This window comes from Phyllobates terribilis, unplaced genomic scaffold (assembly GCF_046119375.1).
Source record: "Phyllobates terribilis strain yellow unplaced genomic scaffold, ASM4611937v1 Scaffold_1__5_contigs__length_1240528914, whole genome shotgun sequence".
In the NCBI taxonomy this organism is placed as follows: Eukaryota; Metazoa; Chordata; class Amphibia; order Anura; family Dendrobatidae; genus Phyllobates; species Phyllobates terribilis.
The window spans coordinates 280,520,482-280,539,179 of NW_027362761.1; the positions used below are offsets into that span (position 1 = coordinate 280,520,482).

The 18,698-nt window shown below is 42.5% G+C and overlaps 1 protein-coding gene across 1 annotated transcript in view; it reads left to right on the forward strand.

Annotated features, from left to right (window-relative positions):
* SEZ6L (seizure related 6 homolog like) overlaps nt 1–18,698 on the forward strand; it is a 779,891-nt gene that overhangs the window by 295,596 nt on the left and 465,597 nt on the right. The gene's annotated exons all lie outside the window — the stretch shown is intronic.

Sequence of the window (18,698 nt, forward strand, 5' to 3'; positions counted from 1 at the left end):
ATAGTGTTGAGAATGGTTATCCATTTTACTTCCTTTTGGGCAAGGACTTTTTTCCAATTCCCACCACGAATCCCCACATAGACCCGATCAATGCCACTGACCTTTAGAAGAGAAGCGTCACATCCGTGATATCTTTTAAAATGGCGAGGTAAAGTTTTCAACTCATCCAAATTATCTATCTCCCTGGCTGTTGTAATATCAAGGACGTGTTCTCTCGTCCGCCTACGGAGCTCACGGGTAGTCATCCCAATATACATTTTACCACAGGGGCATCTTGCACTATAGATGACCCCTGTTGTAATACATGTAATGGTATGGGTAATTTTGTACTCTCTGGTTTGATCTGCGTTGGTGAATCCCTTCGTAGAGAGGATATTTGGGCAAGCCACACAGGACCCACAAGGTCTGCACCCCCATGCAGGACCTCTGGATCCGAAAATGTATATTTTTTTGTTGTTTTCTTGTAGATGGCTATGGACTAATTTATCTCGTAGGTTCTGGGATCGCCTAAATGTGACCGTGGGATTCCGGGAATATCCATTTCTCTGGACTTTTTTCCTCTGTGTCTATCCACCTTTTGTATAAATATATATTGTATGTGATTTTTTGTTGAATAAACGAGCCTTTACGTCTGACCATGTGTCATAGTTGTAGGTTTTACAGATATTGAGGGACACTTAGTCACTAGTATTTGTTATCTTTGGATTCATTTATTTCCTGTATTTTTACAGAGTTTCTTTGCCTAACATGGATTTTCGTGCCAAAGAGGCGACATGGCATGACCAGGCCTTGTCCGTCTTTAGAGGAAAAATTTCCCAGACTGATATTAGTGACCATAAAAATATTCGTGATCTTAAGCAAAAATTGAAACTTTTGTACCACCGCCGTATTAAGGTGTGGTGGAACAAATTTACCCTAGAGAGATATGTGGAGGAGAGTTTAATACCAAGAGGCCTTAGAGTTCAAGTCTTTCCATCATATGGTAAAGAGGATGGCGAGTTTACTTCACAATGGGAGACAATATGTAATGACTGCTCGGGGAAGTTCCTACGGCTGATTATTAAGAAAAATGGAACTACCATGACTGAGACGGACCAGGAAATTGACTCCTTACAGGAGCAACTTAAATCACTAACGTCCCAGAATGATTTTGATAAATTCAATAATGAAATTGATGACTTATTCGTGACTTGGGAAAAACAAATTAAGACTACGAAAACTACAAAATATCATCGTGATTTACAAGATAAAGAATATGATAAGATATATAAATGGAAATTCATAACCACTCCGCGTGAACGGAGAGCATCAAAGTCTTCCATGGTTTCTACTGATAATGAATCAAACGACTCTTCTTCCTCAAGATACAGTTATAATACTAGATGGAGGCAAAAAGGTCCGGGTTCATACAAAAATACACCTAAAGGTGGATCCACAAATGAGAAGGGAGCATCTAATTCCAGTTCAAAGGTAATCAACTTATCTGAACACACTCTTACCCAATCACAGATTGACGTCCTGGGGAAAGGTCTGTCTTTTTCACCCTCGGGTAATTTTGACTTTTTCACTGCTTTAAAAGACCTGCACTTATTTGCCCGTAAATTGATTTTTAAAAAAATGTTTCATAAACATATTGATCCCCATATGTTTCCTACTTTAGAAGAACATGAAGCCATAGAGACCCTACAAGACCTTCTTGATGAGCAGACAAAATCAAATACATGTAAGTTACCTGAATCTATCAGACCCAAATCTCAAAAATTTCCTCCTCTATCCATGTATTCAAACATTGATTTATTTGTACAATTGGTAACAGAGGAATTTAGAAAGATACCGTTCTTACGGCCCTATGACAATTGTAGTAGAGATGAAAGGAGGGCAATCGAGGAGCTCAACAATCTTCGGGACATAGTGATAAAACCTTCTGATAAAGGTGGCAATATAGTTCTTTGGCCTACCGTAAAATATAACAAGGAGGTCAAAAAACATTTGGGGGATTCTACCACTTATAAAAGACTTACATTTAATCCTCTCAGGAAGTTTCAAGACCTACTTGGGTCCATACTATCTGAGGCAGTATTGAGAGGAACTTTGTCTAAACAAGAGGCAGAATGCCTATACAACAAAAATCCACGCATCGCCACTTTTTACCACTTTTTACCTTCTCCCGAAGACTCATAAGAACTTAATCACTCCTCCAGGAAGGCCCATAGTGTCCGGTATACAAAATTTCTGTGAGCCAATTTGCAGATTTATCGATCACACCCTTCGTCCATTAGTAGAAACACTACCATCTTATCTTAAGGATACTACAGATTTCCTTAAGAAAATCGATGGAATACATGTCGATGATGATGTCATCATGGTGACTTGTGACGTGGAAGCGTTATACACGTCTATTCGCCATGAGGACGGAATCAGAGCAACAAAGGAATTCCTGGGGATGTCGGACATGGAAGATGAGATGCGCAACCTCGTGTCTGAGCTTTTACACTTTGCCTTGAATCATAACTTTTTTCTACACGGAGAATCCTTCTTCCTGCAGCTCCAGGGGAAAGCAATGGGGGCAGCATGTGCTCCCTCATACGCCAATCTGTTCCTGGGGCTGTGGGAGAGGGGTATCTTCATGACTGACCCAGTGCAGGGTGTTGACAAGATTCTGTACTGGGGTCGTTACATTGACGATATCTTTTTTCTATGGCAGGGCTCGGACACTGAGGTTGCCTGTCTCATCTCCACTCTGAATCTCAATGACCTTAATATTAACCTTACTTTCAAGGCTGGGAGACATAATATCGAATTCCTGGATGTTCTGTTGAGTGTCGATCCTAATGGATACATTCAAACGGACGTCTTTAGGAAGCCTACAGCGGCTAACACTCTCCTTCATGCAAGTTCATCGCATCCAAGAAAGTTAATTAATAGTATTCCTACAGGACAATTCTTGAGAATCCGTCGCATCTGCTCGAGTGATGACATTTTTGAAAGACAGGCATTAGACCTCAAAAAAAGATTCAGAGAGAGAGGCTATAACGAACAAGTTATACGGAAAAGTTATCGAAGAGCCAAATTTTCTAAAAAGAAAGACTTACTATACCAACAAGGAAAACCTGAAGAAAAAGACATAGTGAGATTCATTTCAACATTCAATACTCGGAGTGGTGAAATGTGGAATGCTCTAAAGAAACATTGGCAAGTGCTACAATTAGACAAAACTCTTTCCTCATACATTTCCCGGAATCCCACGGTCACATTTAGGCGATCCCAGAACCTACGAGATAAATTAGTCCATAGCCATCTGCAAGAAAACAACAAAAAAATATACATTTTCGGATCCAGAGGTCCTGCATGGGGGTGCAGACCTTGTGGGTCCTGTGTGGCTTGCCCAAATATCCTCTCTACGAAGGGATTCACCAACGCAGATCAAACCAGAGAGTACAAAATTACCCATACCATTACATGTATTACAACAGGGGTCATCTATAGTGCAAGATGCCCCTGTGGTAAAATGTATATTGGGATGACTACCCGTGAGCTCCGTAGGCGGACGAGAGAACACGTCCTTGATATTACAACAGCCAGGGAGATAGATAATTTGGATGAGTTGAAAACTTTACCTCGCCATTTTAAAAGATATCACGGATGTGACGCTTCTCTTCTAAAGGTCAGTGGCATTGATCGGGTCTATGTGGGGATTCGTGGTGGGAATTGGAAAAAAGTCCTTGCCCAAAAGGAAGTAAAATGGATAACCATTCTCAACACTATGGTACCTAATGGCCTTAACGAATTTAATAGTTTTGCTCCCTTCCTTTAAACCCTCCCTTTTCTTCCCCTTCCCCCCTCTCCCCTTTCCCCCTCCCCCCCTTCTCGGTTTTTTACTGGTCACTATTTTATGATGTTTTTATTTATATGTTTTAGTCTTGTATTCCAATTTTATGTTTACTTACTTCTCTTACCCCCCTCTTTTTAGTTCTTTCGCCTTTCTGTACATCTATTTATGAGGAGGAAGATGGCCGCCCTTATGTGTCGGATGAATGAAATAGCAAGCCTTATTCAAGTTCTTTATGTGATGGACTGTATCAACAGACATGTCAATACACTTATGTACATTCTCTCCCTTTTCTTCCCTTCCCCCTCTCCCCCCCCCCTCCCTCCCCGCTTTCCCTCCCCCCTTTTTTCACGTTATTATCTTATATATATATATTTTTTATACTTGGAGGTGTATATGCATGCTGTATATTCTGTACATGTTTTATGTGTCTTATATATTATATGTATATATTTTTTGTATAGTTCGCATACACACATCTTTACATGCTTTTATATATAATTGTTACACATATTAGTCACAGTTGCTGTCTTTATGTTTCAGTGTGGCACACACTTGTCACATTCACATTCCTATTAGCCAATCCCCGGCCATCTTTCACCATGTATCTTTGTACACATCACTTCCGGTATTTGCGTTTCAGGGTGGCACGCATTTGTTACACTGACATGTCTCTCATTCAGTCCTTCGGCCCCCTTTCCCATTTCCGGATGTTCCGCATACGTCACTTCCGGGCCTGCGTTCCAGCATGACACGCACGCCAATGCCGCCGCCTCTGATAGACCGCGCTCCACGGAGACGCGATCCCCAGATGCGGCGGTGATTGGCCCATCAGGGCATAGCGCTATGTCAGCACACAGCCTCATTGGCCCAATCCTTCTATATATACTCTATTTCCTTTATCTCATCATATCCTGGTTAAAGCTAAACGGCGAAACGCGCGTCGGATCTGTGTGGATTCTGAGGGACTTACAGGTAGTTCATTATATATTTACATTTTACTATTTTGACATACCGCTCTGCCTATTTAATGTGTCTCTGTATTATTACTTCATCTTTATGAGCTTATTATCTATCTGTCATTATCTATATATATGTACATGTATCTGGGAATATATTTATTGCACTATGCACTTTAAATTTAACTGTTATTCCTATATGATTGGAATTTTTTGATTCCGGTATGGTACTTAGTGGTATGTCTTGTATAGACTCTGATTCTTTATGATTTTTCTGCCTGCCCTCAGAATATCCATTTCTCTGGACTTTTTTCCTCTGTGTCTATCCACCTTTTGTATAAATATATATTGTATGTGATTTTTTGTTGAATAAACGAGCCTTTACATCTGACCATGTGTCATAGTTGTAGGTTTTATAGTTGAAAGCAATACAAAAGTGCAAAAACGCATAAAAAATGCTACTTGTGAACATAGCCGAAGGTGTGGAGGAGTATTTTTGTCTCTGGTCATTTATTTTAACTTATACACAAGTCTTTTCCCTGGAAAGGATGTTCCTTAACATATTTCACAGGAAAAAAGTTTCACTTTCGTTTTTGAACGTTTTATTGTGAGCCCGTAAAAGTGGCTTAATACCTCTGACCACGTTGTTGACAGCAGTGACCTGGGGGTCAGAAATGCTTCCTGGGGCGATCCCCATGCTGTCCCCGTGTCATTTGAGCACTGTCACTATCGTTTTGGGCACTTGTTAGGCTTTTAAAAGACTGCCGGGGGTGCCACCGCAAAAATGCTCGAGTCTCCCATAGACTAACATTGGGCTCGTTGCTCGGGTCGAGCACCCGAGTATCACGGCGAGCTCGACCCGAGCTTCGAGCACCCGAGCATTTTAGTGCTCGCTCAACACTACTTATAATCTTAATCAGCCAGACGATTAGATTTGTTAAGCCAAGAGAAATACACTATTGTGTTTATGTTGACTTATAAATGTATGTGTATTTCTGTGGCTGGTCAGGAAGGTCATTCTATTTGTATAACCCTGAATGTTGTGTTCTGTTGGTCTGTAAACAATGATGTTTGTTACTATGCTAATTGCATATTATACTAAGATAGCTAGTTTATTTACAAGAGCCCCCTGCTATACCAACTGTGTAAATTGAATAGCTCAAACAATGAGACCTGAGTGAGCTCTGCGCCTTTACCTCTGACCTGTGACTGATGACCTTAGCCACATATGTAAATATAAAAAAGGGTTTTTCTATCCTGCTGAAAAGGAGATTTTGAAATAGAGAATTGAAGGAGACTTTACAAGGAGAATCAAAGATCAGACTCTCGTCACACCATCAGCTTGGTAGCTTGTCTTTACCCAAAGAGACACAGATTTGGATTCTACATGATTCCAGCCTAAGAGTATATGGCCCTGACTGGAAAAATATGGATCTGCTCCATTGACCATCAGAGTGCCCATGGATAAATTTAGGGAGACCAGGTTGGAACGATGAAGTCACCTGGCCCCATGGATATGTTCTTTGGGGTTGCCAGGTGGGACCCTCCGGTCACCTAGAACCCATGGAGACATTCGGAGAAGCCAGATTGGGACCCGTCGATCATCTGGCCCCATGGAAACTCTCAGAGAGGCTAGGGTGGGACTCCCAGGTCTCCTGGCCTTGTACCTCGATGGACTGCTAGCTTCCTAAGCTTGCCGCTACCTTCTCTCTGTGGGGGGCTGCCGGAAGTGGGGGGCCACTGAGGTAGTTGGCCCTGGAAGTCCCAAAGTCACAGCTGTTCTATCCCAGGTGGGCCAGAGGAAAGGAGAGGACTGTGTAATGTTGTACCATCTTGAGTATTTGCTAGGACTGTTCTATCTGTTTATTGCCTGCTTCGTAGTTCAATACAGTATTGCCACACTGTTTTACCCTCACCCTGTGTTGTCTGAGTAGTATTATGCCCACAGAAGACCTTGGGTGTTCACATAAGACTTTAGAGATTTTATACCAAAGGCTCATTAATGTATCTGTAACATCCCTGGGGGCATGCTGGCATGGCTTACCATCTCCCACCATGCAAGACCGCCAACTTACCTACCAGTCCAGGCAGCACACTATGCTCCTCTACCTGCTGTGTTCATGTCTCTTGTCTGCCGTCTTATGGCGGTGGCGCTGGCACTTCCTGATTCTTAAAGTAACAGTGTGTGCAGTCCTAATGCATCCCCAGCCTATTTCTGTGAGTCACTGGATACTTAAAACTTCTCCACCCAGTGGGAGGTGCCTGAGCAACACTTTCTTACAGTGTGTTCTGTGCAAATGTGAGTTTCCAGGTCCTGTCCTGTATCTTGTCTGTTTCCACCACCCTGGAGCTGAGTGCCCAGGCCTGTTACCTGTATCTGTGACTTCAAGTCTATTTCCGCCACCCTGAGGGCTGAATGCCCAGGCTCATTCCTTTATCTCGCTCCTGTGTCAGTTCCTGTCTGAACTGTGTCCTAGCCTGTTACCTGCTTGTCTCTATGTCTGATCCTTCCTTTTTCCTGCAGTGTCTGAACCAGTACCTAACTCCTGCTCGTTATCTCTGTACTTCTGTTTATGAGGTTTGTGTCCACTCGCTACTTCATAGCAAGTACCTTGTGTGTATCTGGTTCTGCTTGTCCCGTTTTCCTGCTTCCGTATCTACCTCCTGTGTTCTAGCTATTTTCCTGTGTTTCCCTGTCTGTTCCCTTTGAACAGAGCCCTGTCCTGTCTGCCTGCACCTGCGGTTCTGCTCTGCTCTGCCCTGCTCTGCTTGTCCTCCACACCTGCGGCTCTGCTCTGCCCTGCTCTGCTTGTCCTCTGCACCTGTGGCTCTGCTCTGCTCTGCCCCACTCCGCTTGTCCTCATCACCTGCGGCTCTGCTCTGCCCTGCTCCGCTTGTCCTCCGCACCTGCGGCTCTGCTCTGCTCTGCCCTGCTCCACTTGTTCTCCACACCTGCAGCTCTGCTCTGCTCCACTTGTCCTCCACATTTGCGGCTCTGCTCTGCCCTGCTCCACTTGTCCTCTGCACCTGCGGCTCTGCTCTGCCCTGCCCCGCTTGTCCTTCGCACCTGCGGCTCTGCTCTGCCCCACTTGTCCTCCGCATCTGCGGCTCTGCTCTGCCCTGCTCCGCTTGTCTTCCGCACCGAGGGAACTGCTCTGCTCTGCCCTGCCCCGCTTGTCCTTCGCACCTGCGGCTCTGCTCTGCCCCACTTGTCTTCCACACCTGCGGCTCTGCTCTGCCCTGCTCCACTTGTCCTCCGCACCTGCAGCTCTGCTCTGCCCTGCTCCACTTGTCCTCCTCACCTGCGGCTTTGCTCTGCTCTGCCCTGCTCCGTTCGTCCTCAGCACCTGCAGCTCTGTTCCTGTATCCCAGTCTGCACTGGTCCCTATCCAGCCTGTTTACCTACCTGCCAGTACCCGCCCGTCTGTATACCCGCCGTGTCTGCCAGTACCCGCCAGTCTGCATATCAGCCAAACCTGCCCATCCCTGCATTCCCCGGTGTGGGTTAACAGCTGTGTGACCGGGGTCTGACTGGAGTAGCACCTGGGCCACCTCCCTCGTCCCTCCTCAGACCACGGAGTCGATTAAGCCGCCGTGCGTCCATGGTCGGATCTGGCGAGGCCCCTAGTCATGCCCCTCCAGGCACTCCTCGGTTCGTGGCCCAGTGGGACAACTAACCACGCTTACGCCAAACAATCCGGGCGTGAGCATAACAGTATCTATACAGTATATTTGAAAAACAACATGGATTTAGTTCTGGGTTCAAAAGCAGTAGGGAGTATCTGATGACAACATAGAGTACATTAATGCCCTCACATACAGTACAGACCAAAAGTTTGGACACACCTTCTCATTTAAAGATTTTTCTGTATTTTCATGACTATGAAAATTGTACATTCACACTGAAGGCATCAAAACTATGAATTAACACATGTGGAATTATATTCTTAACAAAGAAGTGTAAAACAACTGAAAATATGTCTTATATTCTAGGTTCTTCAAAGTAGCCACCTTTTGCTTTGATGACTACTTTGTACACTCTTGGCATTCTTTTGATGAGCTTCAAGAGGTAGTCACCGGAAATGGTCTTCCAACAATCTTGAAGGAGTTCTCAGAGATGCTTAGCACTTGTTGACCCTTTTGCCTTCACTCTGCGGTCCAGCTCACCCCAAACCGTCTCGATTTTGTTCAGGTCTGGTGACTGTGGAGGCCAGGTCATCTGGCGTATCACCCCATCACTCTCCTTCTTGGTAAAATATCCCTTACACAGCCTGGAGGTGTGTTTGGGGTCATTGTCCTGTTGAAAAATAAATGATGGTCCAACTAAACGCAAACCGGATGGAATAGCATGCCGCTGCAAGATGCTGTGGTAGCCATGCTTGTTCAGTATGCCTTCAATTTTGAATAAATCCCCAACAGTGTCACCAGCAAAGCACCCCCACACCATCACACCTCCTCCTCCATGCTTAACGGTGGGAACCAGGCATTTAGAATCCATCCGTTCACCTTTTCTGCGTCACACAAAGACACGGTGGTTGGTACCAAAGATCTCAAATTTGGACTCATCAGACCAAAGCACAGATTTCCACTGGTCTAATGTCCATTCCTTGTGTTCTTTAGCCCAAATAAGTCTCTTCTGCTTGTTGCCTGTCCTTAGCAGTGGTTTCCTAGCAGCTATTTTACCATGAAGGCCTGCTGCACAAAGTCTCCTCTTAATAGTTGTTGAAGAGATGTGCCTGCTGCTAGAACTCTGTGTGGCATTGACCTGGTCTCTAATCTGAGCTGCTGTTAACCTGCGATTTCTGAGGCTGGTGACTCGGATAAACTTATCCTCAGAAGCAGAGGTGACTCTTGGTCTTCCTTTCCTGGAGCGGTCCTCATGTGAGCCAGTTTCTTTGCAGCGCTTGATGGTTTTTGCAACTGCACTTGGGGACACTTTCAAAGTTTTCCCAATTTTTCGCACTGACTGACCTTCATTTCTTAAAGTAATGATGGCCACTCGTTTTTCTTTACTTAGCTGCTTTTTTCCTGCCATAATACAAATTCTAACAGTCTATTCAGTAGGACTATCAGCTGTGTATCCACCAGACTTCTGCACAACACAACTGATGGTCCCAATCCCATCTATAAGGCAAGATATCCCACTTATTAAACCTGACAGGGCACACCTGTGAAGTGAAAACCATTTCCGGCGACTACCTCTTGAGGCTCATCAAGAGAATGCCAAGAGTGTGCAAAGCAGTCATCAAAGCAAAAGGTGGCTACTTTGAAGAACCTAGAATATAAGACATATTTTCAGTTGTTTCACACTTTTTTGTTAAGTATATAATTCCACATGTGTTAATTCATAGTTTTGATGCCTTCAGTGTGAATGTACAATTTTCATAGTCATGAAAATACAGAAAAATCTTTAAATGAGAAGGTGTGTCCAAACTTTTGGTCTGTACTGTATATAACAACAACAATACAATCCATGCGAGATCTTCATGACAACGCTACACATGGCAGACATCAGAAGAAGGCAAATTGTCATCAGAGTCTCTCAAGAGTACAGCATTAGCCTGTGGTATCCCAGCATAAAGTGATGCTGTCTGTGCATATATATACACAGACAAGTCTTTGAAGACACTTTTTTTATTTTATTTTATGGACAGCAACTGGCATTTTTTCTTATATTTTCTTCCAGTGGGTCTACTTTAAGTATCCATAACCCTGAACTTCTATATATACAAAAATTCCTTAGTTTTAAATTAAAAAAAAAAAAACAATGAGGCATGGTCTACATAGTGAAACTGGTCATACTACAGCAGCAAATCCCAGATAAGTAGCCTGATTAAAAACTCTTGTACAACTTGCTGTTTTAGAGCTTCACAGACAAGTCTACTTCAAGCCACAAGTTGCATGTGACTTGTGTTTAAAGGGGTGGTCCGGCACCTAATTGTATTTTCTATCTATCTTTTCACCCTAACCAATGAGCTTTATTACACAACACCCTACACTTGTCCCTATCTACCTAATGTCTAAATGTGTTTTTTTTGCTGTAGTTCCTGTGATGTTTCGTTTGAGAGGAGTCTCAAACGTGACGTCACAGGAGGCTCGGGCTGCACTCACTCCTCACAGCGTCCATCAGCATCATCAGGGGGCAGCACTGCAGTTAATCAATAGTTTATTGCATCACTGCCCCCTATGAAGACGTCCTGGATCCTGGATGATGGGCAATGTGGGAGAGGTGAGTGCAGCGTCGGCTCTCTGCTTCTGTCTCCACTGCCGCCGTAGCTTCTGTGAAAGAGGACGTCATCAGGGGGCAAAGATGGAAGCAGTGAGTGACACTAGCGCCGCCACAGAGCTTCTAGCTCTGCCCTTCTTTAAGTCTATGGGAGCAAAATCATGTGCGACTTTCAGACTACATCCAAAAGTAGTGTTGAATTCTTTGCCATGTGAGATCACGGTCCCAATAGATCACAACTCAGCCTCAATAACAATCATTAGATGAAATTTTGCAATGTGACAGTGCTATCTTCATGCTGTAAAACCAGTGTCTCCATGAAGCACTAGCTTAACTTGAAGGGACATTATCGGGTATTTCAGCTCTGCTAAAGATTGTCAGTCTTCTATATCTGCCGTATATAATCTATTGATTGCATACAGTTTATAGAGAATGCTACTTTTAAGTAATTGAATTTTCCTGATTGGTGACAGACAAGTGATAGAATCATGTACTCTATGCTTAGTGGGAGATTCTCATTTACATAATTGATTCTGTGGCTGACTACTCATGTCAAAGAGCTTTGCTTTAGATAGAATGAAAGTGCTCTGCAGAGAATAGCGTGAGAATCTACGTGATGTTTGTGGAGTGACCATATACAACATGGCTGTAAATGTCTCTTCGTGTGAAATATATGCAGACATCACTGTTATTCACTCCATAACTAATGGAAATTCTGTTTCGGTCTGATTATAACTTAATGCCGGGAATATATTCACAACAGTTAGTTATTGCCATGCTGACTTAGCACCTCTTGCTGATGACTTTTATATGAACCATAATGTTACATGGAGAAGGGCAATTGTCCCTGTCCAATGCTGGCAGTGTAAATGGCTCTCCAGCGCTCATCCATTATAGTCTTAGTCATCTGGAAGAGGTATGTGATTCTAAAGGGAACAGTGACCCAAATACATATTTAATTTTGACACAGAGTGCTACAGCTACAATCAGGAAAGTGCTGAGCTCATCTTGTTTTGTACTACCCGAATATGGCTGTAAAACACAGCAATGGTCCTGCTATGTGCACTTGTTATGTTCCTGTAAGGAGATGGACATACTTCCCATGTTCCCCCTTGAAGACACGTGTATTGTTGTAATGTGTATTGCAACATGTGTTATTGGTGATAGTGTTGTGTTCTGCCTGACAGTAGGGAGAGTTAGGGTTAATGTTTGGGACTATCCCAGAGTAGGAGGGGCTAAAGTGAAGAAACGGAGACAGTTTCCTGTCAGGAACTCAGATATGGCCCAGTGTGCTCCAGAAGCAGACCTATGGTCTGGATAGTGAGGGATGGGGGTGTCCCTGACATAAGTGGAGACCGAGACAGTGGATAGCGAGATTCGGAGTAGAGGAAGGAAAAGTGACCGAAGAACAGGGTGATGCATTGGAGACGGATCCTGGGACAGGACACCTAGCAGTACGGCCCCGAGTTTATAACTCAAAGAGGTAATGGGCCAGGACAGGACAGGGAACGTGAGTCGAAAAGAGTGCCCCGAGTGGAAATTCCAAAGAGTCAGAAAGCACAGAAGCTAAATACTGGCCAAAGTGGAACACTAGTTCCTCTTAGAGGAAAAGAGATTGCGGAATCGCGAGTTGAGAATAGGACTCTCACTAACTGAACTGTAGCATAGTTTTGGCTTGTGGTGAAGGCAAAGGGCCTTGAGGTAGAAACAAGAAAATTTGGAAAAGGTAGGGACATGTGAAAATGCTTCGTATTGTAACGGAAACGTTTGTGAAGTTATGCACCCGCTATCTATTGTACATAGTTCCCACCAAGTTAAGTAAAAGATTGCTTATTTTAGAGTGGTGGTCTCCCTCATTGAACTGTTTAGTATCCAGTCCTGGCCAGCCGAAGTCACCGGCATCATGTCGCCTGCAAGGGCATAGCGCCCCCATAGGCAAAGTCCACATACCCAGCCAGGACCTCCATCTTAATGTAGTGTGCTGGGGCGTGAAAGATGAGTATGTCACCCATGGCTACCACCCCGCGCCACATTACATTCCTACATATAGCTTAACAACCTGTGCAAAGTAACATCACTGACGCTTTTATAGCCACTAGTGTCTTATGCCCAAGACACGGCAAGTTTCACACCCATAAACACCTCACCTTCAGTTCCATATTCTGTGTCTCCTGACCGGAAAATAAAGGATGCCATTGGCACACGACACCCTAAAATGGAAGCAGTCAGGGATCATGCAGTGATCACTGCACAGCAGCATACCTGACTGAAACTCATGTGTGATGTCACAGCAGCTTACCTGACTGAAACTCATGTGTGATGTCACAGCAGCATACCTGACTGAAACTCATGTGTGATGTCACAGTACTTGACCTGACTGAAACTCATGTGTGATGTCACAGTACCTGACCTGACTGAAAATCATGTGTGATGTCACAGTACCTGACCTGACTGAAAATCATGTGTGATGTCACAGTACCTGACCTGACTGAAAATCATGTGTGATGTCACAGTACCTGACCTGACTGAAACTCATGTGTGATGCATAGCAGCTTACCTGACTGAAAATCATGGGTGATGTCACAGTACCTGACCTGACTAAAACTCATGTGTGATGTCATAGCAGCTTACCTGACTGAAACTCATGTGTGATGTCATAGCAGCATACCTGACTGAAACTCATGTGTGATGTCATAGCAGCTTACCTGACTGAAAATCATGTGTGATGTCACAGTACCTGACCTGACTGAAACTCATGTGTGATGTCAAAGTACCTTACCTGACTGAAACTCATGTGTGATGTCATAGTAGCATACCAGACTGAAACTCCTGTGTGATGTCACAGCAGCATAACTGACTGAAACTCATGTGTGATGTCACAGTACCTTACCTGACTGAAACTCATGTGTGATGTCACAGCAGCTTACCTGACTGAAACTCATGTATGATGTCACAGCAGCATACATGACTGAAACACATGTGTGATGTCACAGTACCTTACCTGACTGAAACCCATGTGTGATGTGACAGCTTCTTAGCTGACTGAAACTCATGTGTGATGTCAAAGTACCTTTCCTTACTGAAACTCATATGTGATGTCACAGCAGCATACCTGACACAAATATATTTGTCACATCACAGTAGACTTTACCTGGCAGAAACAATTTATCAATATCACAGTCGTTTAGTCAAGAGCAAACCCAAAAAACTGTGAACCTCTATACAAGAACTTTCTAGAATATCAATTCTATTGTCTAGATCAAAATAACAGTGTCAGGAGACATTCTGCTATTCTATTTAGTGTTTATTTTACAGCCCCCCGAGGAAGCCTATGTGAAACGCGCGTCGGGGCAGGCATAGCTGGTCCACACAGGTTGAATATGGGTAAGAGGGTCCTCTCCATTAATTTAGACCATTAACTTATCTTTACTTGAGTTTACATACCCTATAGTCATTGATATTCTGGGAATTGTTATTGTGGCTATAAGTGATAGTTATGCTGGATGAAAAATATATTGTTCTCATCGGACTACATTTACGTACATGTTATATGTGGTTATATTATTCATGCACTTGTACTTTCTATACCAATTCTTGTTAGTCTTTGTGGTGATATAGACTATTTATATCAGGTCAGTACACACTGAACTTGGCCTGCATTTCTGGTCCAATTTTTTTCTCTCATAATATGACATGGTTGCACTAGCACTTTATGAGATTAATTATATATAGCGGTCAAATACTACCCCTGTCTATTATTGATTTGTGCGGTGTCTTGTCACTCAGTGAGCTCAGCACAGTGCAGTGAGTCATTCTCTCCGACTCCTCGGCATGAGTGGTCAGATGGATTACAGTGGGGGACACCTTCAGACAGGTGAGTATAAGGATTTTTTTATTTTATTATTATTTTTACACCAGGATACAGTGGGAGCAGAATACTACTCTCAACATTGTCCCTTGCTCGCGCTGATCGCAGCGCAGGCAGGGGACAATGATGAGGTCAGGATTCAGCACCCTGCGCTTGGGAACAGCGCTAACTGTACCGCTGATTTCCAGGCACCGGTACGTGTCATCCATGTGTCATCAGGGTGGGACGTTTTGCTGCCCATGCAGAGCGGAAAAAATGGACATGTCAATGTGTTTTGCCCACGGATGCACGGTCTGTGGAAACACACTAACATGTGTGCAGACTGATTCATTTCAATGGGTCTGCGAGTATAAGTGTCTCCAGTGTATGTTGAAACTGTCACCACACATACCGGAGACTCTGGCATGTGAAAGAGGCCTAAGAGAGAGTAGTGGGCTTTATGTGTGTGAATGAGCCCTCACTAGTTTCTATGTATAAAAATATAGAGTTTCACGGTGCAGGTATAACACAAAAAGTGCGAAATGTAACCATATTCCAGAAGTAAGATTAAATACAAGGTAAATATATGCAGCATGTTCACAGACTGATGGGGGAATAATGAATTGACTTTTACTGCAGTGTGTGGCAAATGTATTTCACTGAATGAGGCAAATGTATTTGTTATTATTATGAACTTGAAAAAAAATCAGCACAATAAAAAAGGAATTACAGCACGGTATGAGGTGTATTCACTGGAGTGTGATAGCCTGTATTGCTCATAAGCAGCAGTTGAAGCGTATGTGGTGCATATTATACCCAAATTATATGTTTTATTTATTTTATCAGTACTTGTACAGCTGTTTTCTTAGTATTTTTAGTTTGTTCTGGAACTTCACAAGAATTATGTTTTTGAAGGAAGTAGTAGGTCACATTGCATGAGTTTTTTATGCTCTTTTTATAACAAGTACTGGGTGTATAATTGCGGCATGATAATCACAGCGGTATTTAAATGTGCTGTTAGGCACATGTGTAAAGTGTTTTGAGTGTTTCCTGATAATTTGTAGACAATTACAAATCACTGGGAGGTGTTATTCCTGCTAATGGGTTGCAAAAAAAGAAAGGCAGAAGTGTATTTACACAAAGAAATATTTTATCAGGATGTGTGAATGGGACTACAGGTACAGGTATATGATTTACTAGAGTGGATTCTTAAAGGGATAATCCCATGAAACAAATTTTAATCTATCCACAGGATAGGTGATAAATGTGTGATTGCAGAATGCCCACTGCTGAGACTCCCACAATTACTAGAACGCTTGACTGTTTCTCTAGTCCCATATACTTTAAAGGGAACCTGTCACCAGAAAAAACGCTATTAACCTGTAGATATGGGGTTAAACTGCAGGTTAATAGCATTATTAACCTGCCCAGCACCCACACTTAGCCAAACACTGCCAGGAGAAAATGAATTTTATTCCCACCGCAACGTTCCGGTTTCAGTCTTGAGGGCAGTGCCGGCGCTTGTTCCATCACCACTCTGAGAATACAGAGCGGCGGCTGTTACCGCGCCCCCGGCCGTGACTCACGCTGGCTCTGCATTGGGACCGGATGTCAGTGAGGGTGGGAGGCGCAGTTACAGACGCTGCTCTGTATTCTCAGAGCTGTGACTGAACCTGCGCCACTCCCGTGACTGAAACTGTAACGCAGTCGGGGAGAATAAAGTTCATTTTCTCCCCACAGCGTTCGGCTAAATGTGGGCACCAGGCAGGACAATAATGCTACTACCCTGCAGATAAAACCCATAACTACAGGTTAATAACATTTTTTCTGGTGACAGGTTCCCTTTAAGGCTACATTCCAATGAGTATCAGGTGAGTTTTTGATGTTACAGATTTTCTGCACCTATTACTTACATTTTTTTTCATTGTGTTTTAGTGTGCGTATTTTTACGTGCATTTTTATCACATTTTAAAGCTGCTTTTTTGTCTCATTTTCACATGTTTTTGATACTTCTTGGTATTTGGTTTTGACAAAACTTTATTGATAGTTAGGTACGGATTACATGCATTCTTTATGTGTTTTCACTGAGGAAACACACTAAAACCACGTGTGTGTTATTACAAGTCTATGTGGAAAATTCACACAGAAAACTCAGCGTACCCGCAATAGATTCTGTGGATTCTGCGGATTTGAAACATGTACCACAGGTCAGTTTACATTGAGTAAAATAGAAGCACAGTGGACAAGTGATTTCTATAAATCCTATCCACTTTGCTGGAACAGTAAGGCCACGTTAAATATTTGGTGAGTATTTTACCTTGGTATTTTACATCAGTATTTATAAGCCAACACCAGGAGTGGGTGATAAATACAGAAGAGGTGACGTGTTTCTATTATACTTTTCCTCTGATTGTTCCACTTATGGTTTTGGTTACAAATACTGATGTAAAATACTGACCAGATACTGAACGTGTGAACATGGTCTAAGATTCTGCGTTTTTTAGGCTACGTTCCTACGATGAGTTTGTAGTGAATTTTTGACGATGCGTAAAAAAATGCAAGTAACTTATTTTACTTAATGGGCGCAGAAAATCTGCAATATCAAAAACTCACCAAAAGCTCATTGTGGGAACATAGTCTTATGCCATTTGCACACATTGAGTGTTTAGTGATTTTTTTTTGCATCAGTATTTGTAAGCCAAAACCAGGAGTGGGTGCAAAATACAGAAGTGGTGACGTGTTTCTATTATACTTTTCCTCTGGTTGTTCCACTCTTGATTTTGGTTTAATAAATACTGAGGTAAAAAAACTCACTAAATACCCAACGTGTGGACGAAGCATTAAAGTCGCAAAAAAGGTTAATGAATAAATTAAAAAAACACATGCGTCTGATTTTTGGAATTTGACGCAAAACAGTAAAAAAAAAAAGTGCCAAAAAAAACCTGTAAATGATGAATGTACTTTCCATCCTAGTGCAAGATGGGAATGAATTTCAGAATAAAAAATGGATATTGGGAAATCTAATTTTTACCCTTTGCTTTTAATTTAGAAATATTTACTGTACCATTAATTTCACTTGTTATCGGAATTACAAATTTACAGAAACTTTTTCTTCCATTATATCACCCATAAAAATGTAAATGTTCTCTATCACTCCCACTCTCTTATTGTTACAGTAAAATTATGGTAATCTAACGTGCTCAGGGCAGTGTGATCCAGCAATGACCTTCAAATCGCCATTGGGTAAAGAGAAAAAAGTCTGTAATGAAATCCGCATGCTAGACTTTATCGCCAAGTAACAGAATAATTATTTGCATTTTTTAAACATTTATGAGTAACACATTTTTGGATACCATTTTCCAGGACTTCGCATTTTAGTGCATGCAATTTTGATGTACCATTAACAAGACAAATTTAGAATAATTTGGGTAGGGCTTTACCTACCATTATGGTGCTTTAAAGGCCTTGAAATGAGGCTAGTGCCAGCTCATTGAAGGAGGTAGTGTGCTTGTTGCAATTTCTTCTAGGACAGTAGAAAATTACAGTATGTATGTGCTATTATATTTAATGAGACACTTCCAGGAAAATTGTGCTGGCAACTTTACATTTTGAATGACATTTTTAAATGTGACATCATTCAATTGACACAAAGAAACAGCTCAAAAATTCTGACCATCTGATTGATGAAGCATAATGGGCCAAATTATTGTACATTTTCGCTATTTCCATATTGTTACTTATCAGTTTAAAATTCTTATAAAAAATGTGTTTACTTTAGAATTTGATCCACCGATCAGAATTTAGCTATTCTGGGCACATTTCAATCTAGTTCTGTTT